This window comes from Alligator mississippiensis, chromosome 5 (assembly GCF_030867095.1).
Source record: "Alligator mississippiensis isolate rAllMis1 chromosome 5, rAllMis1, whole genome shotgun sequence".
NCBI classification, from domain to species: Eukaryota; Metazoa; Chordata; order Crocodylia; family Alligatoridae; genus Alligator; species Alligator mississippiensis.
The window spans coordinates 62,536,789-62,550,475 of record NC_081828.1 but is presented as its reverse complement, the minus strand read 5'-3'; the positions used below and the strand labels follow the sequence as shown (position 1 = coordinate 62,550,475).

General features: G+C 40.5%; 1 long non-coding RNA gene across 6 annotated transcripts in view; it reads right to left on the bottom strand.

The window, feature by feature from the left end:
- The window catches only part of LOC132250820 (uncharacterized), a 372,117-nt gene that overhangs the window by 64,863 nt on the left and 293,567 nt on the right, over nucleotides 1-13,687 (bottom strand). For all 6 annotated transcript variants that reach the window (XR_009462457.1, XR_009462452.1, XR_009462454.1 and 3 more), the window contains one exon: nucleotides 4,148-4,181. This is a non-coding gene — a long non-coding RNA (uncharacterized LOC132250820). The remainder of the gene's footprint in view (nucleotides 1-4,147; nucleotides 4,182-13,687) is intronic.

Below are 13,687 nucleotides of genomic sequence, written 5' to 3'. Positions count from 1 at the left end.
GGTGGTGCTCTCCTCTACCCTGGGGGTCTTCAAGAGGAGGTTAGATGAGTATCTAGCTGGGGTCATCTAGACCCAGCACTCTTTCCTGCTTATGCAGGGGGTCAGACTCGATGATCTATTGAGGTCCCTTCCGACCCTAACATCTATGAATGTATGAATCTATGATTCATTGAAAAGAAGCTGAAACAGTTTACAAAGCCACTCACAGATAGATAGATAGATAGATAGATAGATAGATAGATAGATAGATAGATAGATAGATAGATAGATAGATAGATAGATAGATAGATAGATAGATAGATCACTTTTAACTCTCTCCTATAAAGGAAGGATTTATAAGTGTGGCTAACCATATCTGACTTAAATAGGTTAGTGAGAGAGCAGAGCTCACACCTGAGATGTAACTACACACAAGTGCAAATCAGCATAGCTTTGCTGATTTTAGCCAAAGTGCTTTACATACCACAGGATCAGGTCCTGAGTGAGTTTAAGTATGCACAGTCATTTAATTCACCTTATCAAAAAAGTCAAAAGCATTGTCTTTTCCAATCATTTCAGAAAACATGTTCAGTTTCGTTTTGGGTGTGGCTAAGAAAGAGAATCTATCATTGATTGACAAAACTCCGTGGGCTTTTTTTTTTTTTTTTTTGGAGGTGGGGTTGTTGCTGTTTTTAATTTTGTACACATGACCCAAAATTTTCTATAAAAGCATTTTACACATTTTTCCCACCTTACAAAGCCTCAATAAACTTCAAGAAAGAAAACCTTTTTATTGTTGATAAGTGGATGAACGATAAGTTTAGATCAGACATACATTGATAAGCTACATTCATCTGGTCAAAGACTATGAGGGCTCAGAAAAGCTGCCAGAAAAGCTTTTCTTCTTAGGTCACCATGAACAGCTTTTCATCTGCTGTTCCCTGAACAGAACAGGATTTCAGTGTTTCAATATCAGCTGTTCATTTAGTAATGCTGATTTAGTCTAAGATTGAACTGTGTTTAGCAGTGACATAGCAGGCAGCTCTGTGCCTTGGGCAGTAGCTCCACACAAGGCCATATTGGCTGCTATGCCGCTGGCAGCTTGCTGCAGGGGTGACTATTTTTGCACCCTCTCAAATATGTCCCAATCACCCCTGCACACCACCCAGTTGCAGTACTGGTGCTTGCACTACTTGGCTTATTATATAACTAGTACTGAAGATAAAGTAAATATTCACTATTTCCTTATACAGTGATTTTGTATTCTTAGCAAGCCTGTAAATATAATTAAATACATAAATTTGCCTTAATTTATTCTGTGAAAAAATAAGATTGGTTCAGAATCAACCTGTATGTTATTACTGTGGTCAGTGGTAGGACTATTTAATACTACCTAAGGGTTTTTCTTAAGCCCCAAAAGTTCTATTTCTAATCAGCCATAATACTGAAACATTAGGCATCTAACTCAATACAGAGTAATCTTTGCAGGCCTCCTGGGCTACGCAGCCACAGAAATTTGTTGCTATTCTGAACCCGACAGAAAGCGCGAGATCTGGGTATGTTCATGAAAAAGAAATGGATGTGCATGGGGCAAAAAAAAGTCTCTCTTCTTCCAACTGCCTCTACTTTCCACCTTCAAATGTGGCCCTCTCATGGAAAAATCATAGAAGCATCCTCTGCTCAAAGAAGTTTGCCAGAAAATCATCCAGGAAAGGGGTAGTTTTGCCCCTGAAGAGCTGAGCCAGTGGACTGGATGGAGCAGTCTGCATTTATTTCATGGTGCAAGTACAGAGCACACTGAGAAGATTATGCCTTCTCTATGATCACTCAAAGACGGTCTGGCTCCACACCATTCTTTTTCCATATTCCATGGTTTAGCTGCCTGCGGGGGGTACTAGTCATAGTGCACCTTCAGAGTGTCTAACTTTGTATTATACCAGGTCTTACATTGGGAAGCTAGGTTTTTTTCTTTCCTTTTTGCTGCAGGTATCAAGTGGTGTAAGCACTGCAATTTGATTTGATGCATTTGTCAAACTCATCTGCCAAATCATTATTCTGAAAAAACATATGTTTTGTTACCTTTCCCTTCTAAAACTGCCTTTTTGAAAGTCCTAATGTGTACAGTTATTATGGTTCTTGAATTGTCCAAATCATTCAAACTCAAGGCTTTTCTTTTCCTTACTGAAGAATGATTTCCTAAGAAGGCCCTTTTAAGACAAATTTGCCAATTTTCAAAATTTACAAAAGTAGAGATTAATTACTAAATGTTCCTGAAAGCTCATCACCACAGTGAAACTGTCCTCACCTTTCACAACAGTGACACACTTGGAAGATCTCTACAGATTGTATAAGACAGCCACACTTAAGAGTTCCCCTTTAAACACTGATTTTACAATTTTAACAGTCAATGGGTGCATCTACATGTGAAATTAAAGTGAAGCAACAAACTTTGGAGCAGTTCAAGCTAGAGTAAACTGCTCATGAGCACAGAGTTTAAACCCAGGACAGCAGCTATTTGAACTAGGGTAGAACAGGCCCTGGCTAGCAAGAGGCACTAGGGGTCAGCCCCAGGCTCTGGCTGGTGGCATTGGGTGGCAAAGAGGCTGGCTGAAGCATGAGGGTGCTGATCTGTGGAGCTGTGTGGCTAGGCAGCAGGCAGAAGTCTGTTCCCACCCAGTTACCAACTATTACATCTCAGGCAATTACGCAATTATGCACCTGCACAATTTTCCACATAAAACATATGGCCATGCTTAATCTCATAATTTTGCATAATTTAACCCAGGCTGGCTCTATGCCCTTACCTCTGCGGACCACCAGGCACTCTAACTGGGAGCCCCATGTGGAGTCACTGAGCATGGTGGCACGCAACTAAACAGCTTGTGAGTGGGGAGGGGAGCTCCTGCGTGCAGGAGGAGAGATGGGTATGGGATTTGTGAGTGGGCATGGGGGTGTGTGTGTGTGAGTGAGTGTGGAGCCTCCCCTACTACATGCCACCCCCTGCCATGGTATGCAGCCCTAGCCACTAGCAGCAGCAGCAGGCCCTCGAGGCACTTGTGGCCATGGTAAGCAGAGTCCCCTGGTGGTGTGTGGCTCTAGCTGAGTCCCAGGGGCAGCTCATGGTGGCATGGAGCCATCCCGGCTGTTCTGCATGTCTTTGACCTGGACCAGGATTGCTCCATGCCAACATGTGGGGCTCATGGCATTGTAGGCAGAAAACATGTACCATCAGGCCAGGCTGCCTGGCTCTGTGCCTCCATGTGGGGCTTCCAGCACTCCAGTGGGAACAAAACATGGAGGCACAAAACCCGCCCAGCCCAATGGCAAGTGACTGCAGTCTGCAGTGCTACAAGCCCCACATGCTGACAGAGCCAGCCTGATCTGGTCCAAAAGGTATATGCCAGTGGGCCAGGCCAGACTAGCTTCATGTTGCCATGTGCAGCCCCCAGTACTCAGTGCATAATTTAGAATTTCTCTGTACATAATTCCCTGAGGTGTAAACTATACATGTGTTTCAGTGCAGTTAATGACTCCACTGTAAGATCGTACTGTCCCCAACACTTCTATCTTACGACAGAGTTAATTAGTTTACTGCCCTAATACTGCCCAAATAACGAGACATGACTAGACAGTGATGTTTTACTATGGAACTAATTAGTCTGCTTCACAGTAAAGCGCATGTGTAGATGCACCCCTTATTTCTTATTGAGATACTCTCAACTATTTATAAACTTGTTTTTCTAGCCTAAAGATATTGGGGGGGGGGTCTGTTCTTTATTAAAGCAAAAACTGACTTATCTATCTTACATTGCTGTAAATCAACAGCAAATCAACCCCCAGAAAACCTTCCCCTCCATTTATGCTATTGTAACATCCATGGAGTTACAACAGCACAAAAATAAAATCAGACACAATTACACAGTAATTGTAATGGCCTTGATGTATTTGTGGATACAGATTGGTCATAGAGGCATATAATACAATGATGAGCAAGCACAAGTAGGACTGGGTTTGATTCAATTAAGCACACATCATATTAAAATGCATCTAAAACTAACTGTATCTGCAATTTTTGGCTTGCTTGAAGACATTATATCATGACATTTCTGGTATTTTCTGGTTCTAAATATTTCAAGCTTTACACTAATATTGCAATGTTTTAACATACCTTGATCTAGACCTGGATATAACAATTCAGAAACCTGTAGAAATTAAAAAGAAGTAATTAGTTGCATTCTGGTAGAGCTTAGATACCCTGATGACAGATTAGGGTGCCACTGTGCTAGGCATGGCATAAAAAGACAAATAATGGCTCAAAGAATCTGTAGTCTATATCTCTGATCCTGGAAAGGTCTAAGAGATTGCCTCATTGTTTAGCCTAAGATTGCCACTAAAAGACATGTCCTACCCACTCATTCTTGCTCCATGTGCACCTAAGCAGAGCTCTAACTAACAGGGTTTGTGCGTGGGAAAAATTGTGTTGGAAGGGGGGATAAGGGGACTAGGCGATCACTGACTGCCAAAGTGAAGGGGGTGTTAAGAGTCTAACCTGCCTCAGGGACTCAAAAAAAACTCATGGCTGCAGCAGCCACAGCATGGTCTACCCATTCTGGCTTTTGCTGGTATGGCAGCAGTGTACTGTCCTTCCCCAAGTTGCTGTTGTTGACTTAGCACAGACTCCCTAGGGGGCCACCATTCTGATACCCCCACTAAGTTGGCACCCAGGACTGGCCCTGCTTACCCATGTCAAGTTACTGCGTCAACACCTGGCAATTAGAGACAGAGGGAGTTTCTACATGTGGTCTGAGAGGTGGGGGGCGTTAATTAAAGCAGCTCTAAAAGCTGCTCTAATTAAGGCACCTGGAGCATCTTATATATCAGTGTAGCAGGGATGGGCAAGATGCAGCCCACCAGACCATTTTATCCAGCCTGCAAGGCCCCTAAAAATTTAGAAAATTAATATTTATCTGCCCTGAGCTGCCTGTCATGAAGCCCTCGATGGCTTGTTAGTAAGCGGCCCTCTGCCCAAAATAATGGCCTGCCCATCGTGTAGCTGCACCAGAAAATGGGGGAGAGGGTGCTTTAACTAAAGCTTGTTGAATGAGCTTTACTAAAAGTGCCCCTGCCACCATTTTTCAGTGCAGAAATGCTGATACACAAGATGCTGGAGTCTGTTGGAGCATGGTAATTACCACACTCCAGCAAACTGGATTAATTAAAGTTTATCAGAGCAGCCCCGCTGCTCATATATAGGCACTCAGGGAGCTTGAGAGCAGTGCTGGGGTGCACACTCAGGACTCTTGTAAGCCATATCCTCCTAATTGCTAGGCTTGGGTAGGAACAGAGGCATACCAATTGGAGCTTGTTTCCTGGTGATGGTCCCAGGCCTGGAAGGGATTCATTACAGACATGTTTACTTTATACACCACAAGCAGTTCAATGCATAGTGCACAATGCCCAAGAACAATACAGCAATTATGATTAGAATACTAAACAGCCACCATAGTGCGTTGTTCCTGTATGTCATCAACAGAGATCCTGGTTTTCACTTATAAAAAAAAAAATCCCCAATTTTGGAATTTAAACTAGTAACTCATAATCCACATTTTTCCATGATTAAACTGAAACACCACTATATAGAGATATACATATAGATATATCTGTATTTATAATAAGTGGCATTTCAGTTTAATCACGGAAAAATGTGGATTTGGGGTTCCTTCTTGTAATCTGAAAATTGGAGATTTTTTTTTTTTAATCAGAGAAAACTAGGATCCCTGGTCCTCATTGTCCAAGTGATTTACAGAATCATAGAAAATTAGAGCTGGAAGGCACTCAGGAAGTCATCTAGTCCAACCCCCTGTTCAAAACAGGACCATCCCCAACTAGATCATCCCAGCCAGAGCTTTGTTGAGCTGGGCCTTAAAAAGATCCCAGGATGGAGATTCCACAGCCTCTCTATGAAACCTATTTTGAAGGCACTATGACTAGTAAGTTTTAAAAAGCACAAAGTAGTGGCTTTGCAGTGGGAGGAGGTTGTTTTGTTTCATTTTTTGCTGAGGTCTCTTCCTATATAAGCAGTCAGGATGCAAGAAAGTGTAAAAAAAATCTTAGAAAGCAATAAGCATCTATTACAGAACATTGTTTGGTTTAGGTTCACAAATTAAAAAATAAGAGACTTTGGATTCACATAAAGTAAACTGGTCATGGTGACCTTGCCACATAGCAACTGGCAGAATGTAACAAGTCAGAACATAAAACAAGTCCTTTGTTGCTACTACTTTTACACTGTGCATTTCCCGCTAGGATAAAATTTCTTAAATGAAATATGTCGTTTAAGAAGCTGTGAAAAAGACAGGGTATAGCCTTTGAACAATTACCTAGCAAAAGACAAAGATTTGACATTAGCTGAGGATTGAGGTCACTAATGGAGTGGGTTGTTGTTTTTTTAGGATGATTATGAGCACAGTTTGCACAGAAATGAGAGCCAAAAAGTGGTTGTACAATTAAAGTGTAGACTCTGGGAGTAGTTGTGCTATTGTATCAATAGAAAAATAAATTAAAGTGCAGAAGACATCAAAAGATTCCTTTAGTCTTTATATTTGTGGGCATTGGGACAGATTTTTTAAAACAATGCAAACCTTTCTGCAAAAGCCTCTTCCTTTATGAACTGTAGAAGGGAGGACAAATTTATTTGTGGAAGTTCAAATGGTTTTGCTGCTGATATTGCCTTTGCCTGAGGGCCTCACTAATGGGATAGAGGACAGAAGGTAGCTGTATTTTATACCTGTTACTCCAATAAACCTGCTTCTCAACCAGTACTGTAAAAAGAGCAGGTTAAGAAGGGCACTAGCCTCAGGTGCCATCATTTAGAGGGCCCCAAGTATGGCAACCCCCAAGGAGCCTATGCCTCAGCAGACACAGCCAGACAGGGTGCTCAGAGCTGGCCACAGCCCCAGCTGCAACCCGGTCAGGCACACAGTGCTGGCCCCAGACTTAGTCACAGTCAGGCAGGGTGCATAGAGTTAGCCCTAGACTAAGCTGCATGTAAGGAATCAGCCACCGCAGTAGCTACTATCAAAGTGTTGTAACATATTACAATTCACATGTGTTACCTGTAAAGGAATGTTAGACAGTATTAAACTTAGCACATGCTGTAAGCAGTCATTAAGAGTTTCCACCCTCTCTATTGTGCACAACTTTTACTTGCTGCTAGAAGGCTAGCGAGCAGGGGTATGGCTAGAAACTCCCCAGTTTGCCCCATGGATACCCAAGCCCTCTGGCTGTCCAGTGGCTCCCCACTCACCTACCCCCCACCTCCCCCACCACCACCTTTACTCCAGCTCCCTGGCACTTACCCATTCACCCACAGCTATCTGGCTCTTCCATATCTCTGCCAGTCTGGGGCATTAGAGTTTAGATCACGCGCATGTGGGGACAGGAGTAGGAGCAGTGTATCCTGGGATACTGAAGGATGATAAATTGCTAGTATCAGGCTGTGGAGCAAACTGATGTTACTGTAACAAGAACTGCTAAACATCATCTCAAAATAATACTGGCCCAGACTCTGAGATGCTCAGAGAGCACCTAGCTGTTTTGTTTTCTTCCTGGCTTAATGTAGAGACACTTCCATCTTAAGAGCATTCAGTATGTGGGAAAGGTAACACCCTCAGATAAAATCCTTCAGCTTTTCCCCCCATTCCTCTGGCTTTTCCTTCCTCTTTGGTGCTTGGTACAATACCCTCACCGCTCTGTTCCCCTGTTCCATCAATTTTGCCCAAGATGCATAAAGGGCAAGTTACACCCATGTTCTCAACAGACATAATAAGCCCATGCACAGCACCACACTAAATTAGTTTTAAGCACTGACTATTCTCAAGCAGGAATAGGTCAGAACCAGTTCAGGTATCTCTGCATTGTACTTTGTTGACATATTCATAAGCTCCCAACAGGAGAGTTTTAGCTGCCTTCTGTTGCAAAAGCTTCCTCCCTAAGCAGATTCTGTACCTTATGGACCTCATAGGAGCTTACACATACAAAAGCAGATACAAACTTGAGATGAGACTGACTCTGATGTTTGTATTTTGCAGCAGGAAACATTTGCTTTTCTTCTAGGAAGTATTCCTATGTATTATGACTTTCCCCTACCACATCTGTCTTCTCTATTTAGATTATTAACTGCTCAGAGTAGGAACTATTTATTGTTCCATGTTTATTCAGTGCCTAGCACAATGGGCCTCTGTTCTTGGATATATTCCCTATGCAGGACCACCAATAATTACTCACAATAATTCTAAGTCTGCACAGCCATGAAAGCAAGCCTTATTTTTGATTTTGGGCTAAATTCTTCAAGCCTCTTCTTCTCAGTAAGAGATATACATGTGTAAAATATGAAGGATTGACTTTATTTTCAGGTATCAAGATAGTTTCTGACTATAATTAACAAATTAGCTACCTGCATTTGTGATGATAACGTGTTTCTTTGTGTATTTCATTTGTTATTTATGACACAGCATGATCTTTTTTACTTCATTTACTTTTCAATTTGTTAACTCAGAACCCATGCCCATAAGAATAGTTATTAAAACCCACATACGTGAAAAGCCAATTCAAACAAAACTCTCATATTACACAATAGCAGATCCAACCTTCTTCATTCACTCCCAGTAGGCAAGAGCCTGAGGAATAAACTGTGTTTCTAAAGGAACGAATAAATTACAGTGTCTTGGATGACATAGTGAAAATTCTTTGAGTAAAAGTCTGGAAAATGGATTCCCAGCTGAACCAGTAAGAAACATTCTTCTAGTATTCCATATAGACAAGTGAATAAAATAGATATAGATATAGATATATTATCCACTTAGAACAAGTAACTGAGAGTGATAAATGTCCATTCCAAAAAGCAGATCCAAGCTGGCTTCAACAGAACAGCTAACTAAGCTGAGAGGATGAGAAGTAACAGTAGTCATGAAGTGCTCACACAATGTTAAACGTTCATCCCTCAGTGTTGTTCTTTTTTCTTGTTGGCAGTAAAATTTTATGATGAATTTTGGCAAACTTAAAAAAATCATCTCCACAAGAACATTTTCTACTGTTCCAGAAGTACAGGAAAAACAAATGGAAAAGGAACAGCCATGCTAACATTGTTTTCTCCCATTTCATCTTTTTTTTTTTTTATAGTTATTGCACAAAATCCTAAGCATAAAAGTTATGTTCACTTATGGGCTACTGAAATTCCTGAAGTCAGTGGAAGTCCTAGGCACTCAGTACTTTCAACAGTCAAAACATTTAAGTTCCTGATTATGAAGCTAGGCCCTTAAGTTTAGGAACTCATGTCTGAGAGTTTTGGAATAAGCTTTGCATAACATCATTAAAAAGAACACAATTCAGTTCCAGCTTGGGAGGACAAAAAAAAAAAAAACTACCTGATTTTATTTCCTTGAGGCTAATAAATGCTTAAGGCTTGTTGATAAAAGATATGGGAGCAGGAATTCCAGTTTACTTGGGTGCATTCAATGAATGCTTTGATCTGAAGGACTAACAAATCTATCTCCTTCAAATTAGCCTGGAAATTAGCAGAATATTTCTATCAGAGGAACGAGGTTCTGGAACCACAAATAATATAAATAGTTTCTTGATGGTGTTTGCTAAATTTATGAATGGGGTAATGTGAATTCAGTATTAATTTTTTCTTTTGGTTCTACCCTACTTTTCCCTCCGTATCTCAGTCCTATGAACTGATTTATTACCACCAGTACCCTGATTCTTCAAGAAGCTTTGAAGAGAAAGTATCAAGCTAATGTTTACTTCTCCTTGAGACCGTCTGTGATCTCTTCAGATTTTGGCAAATCCCTATCCTTAGGAAAAAAAGATCTTTATGACAGTTTACCCAAAAGTAGCCTGTGCAGCCCAGTGCAGCACCTAACAGTCTTAGTTATTTTTATTTGCATGAAATAATATGTCAAAATCATCAAACATTAATGGAGAGAGTAAGTAAAACATGCAACGCCCAATGGGTTTAATAACAAAGAAAAGATCAGCTTCAAAACAATATTAGTTTCACAGCAAGACCAATCCGAGTGAGTAATATTTCTATACTTCGCTTCCTTCTGGGCTGGCTAATGAAAAAATAGCTTCTGTCTCAGTCCAATCAATACACTGTGCAATATCTAGAAAATAAACTTTTATTAGTGCAGTAGAAACATGACCCTTTAATAGCCTGGCTGACAAAGGTTGGAAATTAATATCCTGTAAATACTACAGAAATGTGCAAGTGGAGCATGATCTTAGTAGTGTGCAGTAGTGGCAGATAATTTGAAATCATTTTTCTATTAGAACCAGGGGGCCAAACTTATCGTATTGTTTCCACCTTCAGTTCCACACTTATGGCATGGTTATTCCTCCTTCCCTTTCTGCTGCACTGAGCAACCTCTTTATAATATTATTCTAATTGGTTACAATTGAACTCTTTGAAGACACTTTTAATGCATGATACATTTAATAAGTTAAGGCCTGGTTAATCATCTAAACTTGTGCTTAACTTTATTTTGAAGTAAATCTGGCCATTCAGCTACTTAAAGCTAAACATGCACTTTACTTGACTGTCATTTCTTGGCAACCGTCAATCCTCTGGATCAGAGGTTCCCAACCACTGGGCCATGACCTGGTACCAGGCCATGAAGGATTGGCTGCCAGGTTGTGGCATAAGCCCCCCCCCAGTCAGACCCCCATCTGTCTGCCCAGGCGAGCGGCTTCCACTGCCGGCAGTCACATGCAGACCCAGGAGGGATGCAGTCAGGTCCATGTGCCCTGTCCTGCTCCCTTGTCCAGTCCATGGTATAAAAGAGGTCGGGAACCACTGCTCTGGATCATGGTGTATGTGCAAGTGGTCTATGCAACCATTGCACCAAGGCCTTCAGCACATACACCTAGGCAAGAGTTTGGAGAATTGGAGGCTGCCCTAGACCTACCATTCCCCCTCCTTGAAATCATTGCGATGGCCTGGCCTTTGGATTATGAGTCTAGACATTCAATGTCTTCATGGTTGTAGCTTCTGCCAGAAAGCAACAGATTAGAGCTGCTACTGACTACCTACTGCTTCAGCAAGAGCACATGACAGGGTGATGTCCCTTAGCCTTTTTTTAACCAAGGAGTATACACAAGGCAGTGGGGGTTAGGGTTTTGAGGTGCCCTATCCCCACTTCACTCTGGAAGTTGCAAAATTTTGGTATTTTATAGGAGCTACCCTGCCACAAGTAGCCCCCGCCATATTGCCACCAAGCCCTCCAGTCAGATGCAGTTTACAGTCATACCCAGGACTGACATTTACATAGGCAATGACTGATATTTATATAGGCAATTACATGGTTAAGATAGGGGAAGACAGAGATTAGTACAAAACTTGTAAAGTGGGGAAGAAATTAAGGGGCAGGGAGTTGACAACACATAAATGCTAAAAAATTAACACTTCAACTGGGAGGAATTTTGTGGAATGCCTACTTATTTAATTATATCAGTACAACAAATAGGAGCATGCTTATGAAATCTGCTGACTCCACAGAGTTAGGATGTACCATCAATACAGAGAAAAATCAAAATATCCTGTAGTAGTATTATAGTAACACAGTACAAAGTGCAAGATAATGCATTTAACTACTGAGAAGATAGTCTGCTACAAGCCAAGAGCTCCTTAGTTAGAAATAAGGAGATGTGGATATATTATTCAATCATGAGAGGACTTTGAGCCACTAATATGATGCAGCCCTGAAAAAACAAGTTTCTTGTTCACAAATTCCTGTTTTACTAATTTTGAATTTGCTTTCTGCAAATTTTCTCTAATATTTGCTTAAAATACAGTGTTTCCTGCCAATGAACTCATTTACTAAAATGTTTACAGAAAAAGGCACAAAAAGGGGCACAAACACTGATGATCCACATTTGCTTAAAATCACAAACAAATATCCACTCAGGAAAGAAGTCTATATTATTTCCCCCTATCTAATAATAATAGTAATCTGTGTTACCTCGCCTGGTCATATCTCATCAAGAAATTATTGGGAATCGCAGTTCTGATTGGACAGTCACAGAGTAAGACATATGGTAGACATAAAACAGCTCAAGTTGAAATAGATGTATTCATAGAAGAATGACAATATTTAGCGGAAATGCAGATATGGAAACTCCATCTAGAATCTGATTAATAAAAAGCAAAAGACATTATTTTGTGGAATCTTTGCTGGTCATGTTCCATGAAGTAATTTATCATCATTTTCATTTTACTCCTTTTTCCCACTGGAAGAATCTGACCCTTCATCTTCAGCATATGGCATTCATGAGGACATATAAAAAAGAATTTGGGCTCAGTGTACTGGACTCTCTCGTAAAGTGTGATAAAATAACTTGATTTTTACTTCATTAAGAGAAGATGGAAAATTTCATAATTTACCTCTAATTCATGATATAATGCTTCATTTTGCACTAGTGATAAATCCCTCCGAAATGGTCTCTGATAGCTCATACTCCATGCATACAAGGAGTTAGATTTTCATCTGTATGAATGATATTACATTATTTAATATTCAGAGTTCCATTGCATCAATTATTGATCATTCATGACCTAGAATTATGCCAAACTAATTATTCAGAGGACAGTTTTTAGAATTATAAGTACTTTCACAAACAAAATGTACTTCTATATTACATTATGAATAAATATCACTGTATGAATATAGTATATTTTTATTTTAATGAAGGGTTTATGTTCAGCTTAAACTTAATACAAGCAAGTAAAGGAGTGTGGAACTTCTTCACTTTCTTTTACATCTGAATTAGAGGTCTCTACATTACAGTTTGGGCAGGGAGGGAGGGAATCCACAGAAGTCAAGTGGGTAGCAGAAAGAGGTTAATTAACTGATGTACTATTGGCTCCAAATTAAGCTGCATCCTACTAAGGCTGCAGTAGGGTACTCCAAGCCAGAAGCTAGGGAAGATTTTCCCTGATTATTCTTGTCACCCGTCTCTGAAACATTCTAATTATGCAATATCATTTTTGAGACTGAATGACCAATATTGCACACTGAATTTCAGCTGAGGGTGAACCATTGATTTACATAGTGGTATCATAATACACCCAGCCCCTCTCACTCTGCATCCCATTCCTTGTGGTGTCAAAAAATGTTATTGTTTCTTTCTGCTTCTGGGTAAGCATTGAGCCAACAGCTCCATGTTACACTAAGAATAATTACTGAAGTCATTTAATGACTTGATACAACTCATTTAGACTCCAGTACTCCTTTGCATTAATCAACACTGAATTTTATCTGTTGTTGCTCTGCTCATTTTGATGTTCTTCAGCTGTCTTTAGACTTGACTAATCTCAGTTTTGTGACATATTCAAATTTTACCAGATCAAAACTAATCCCTTTTCTCCAGCCATTAATAAATATATATATTGGTCAGGTCAGACCAGACCAGGTCTCCTACCATTATGACAGTAGACAATACTACCTGCAGCTGTCAACACTAAGAGCTGGGTGGATGGAAACAACCTAGCAACCTCTATGGTGCAAATGGCTTTCAGCAGAGGAAAAACCTAGACAGCGGTACTAATCCTTACCCCAATGTAAGAAATGCCACCAAAAGGTGGATGCCATGGCAGGGTGGACTGAACTCTCTAGCCTTCATTGGCAACCAGTCTAGGAGTGGAGCT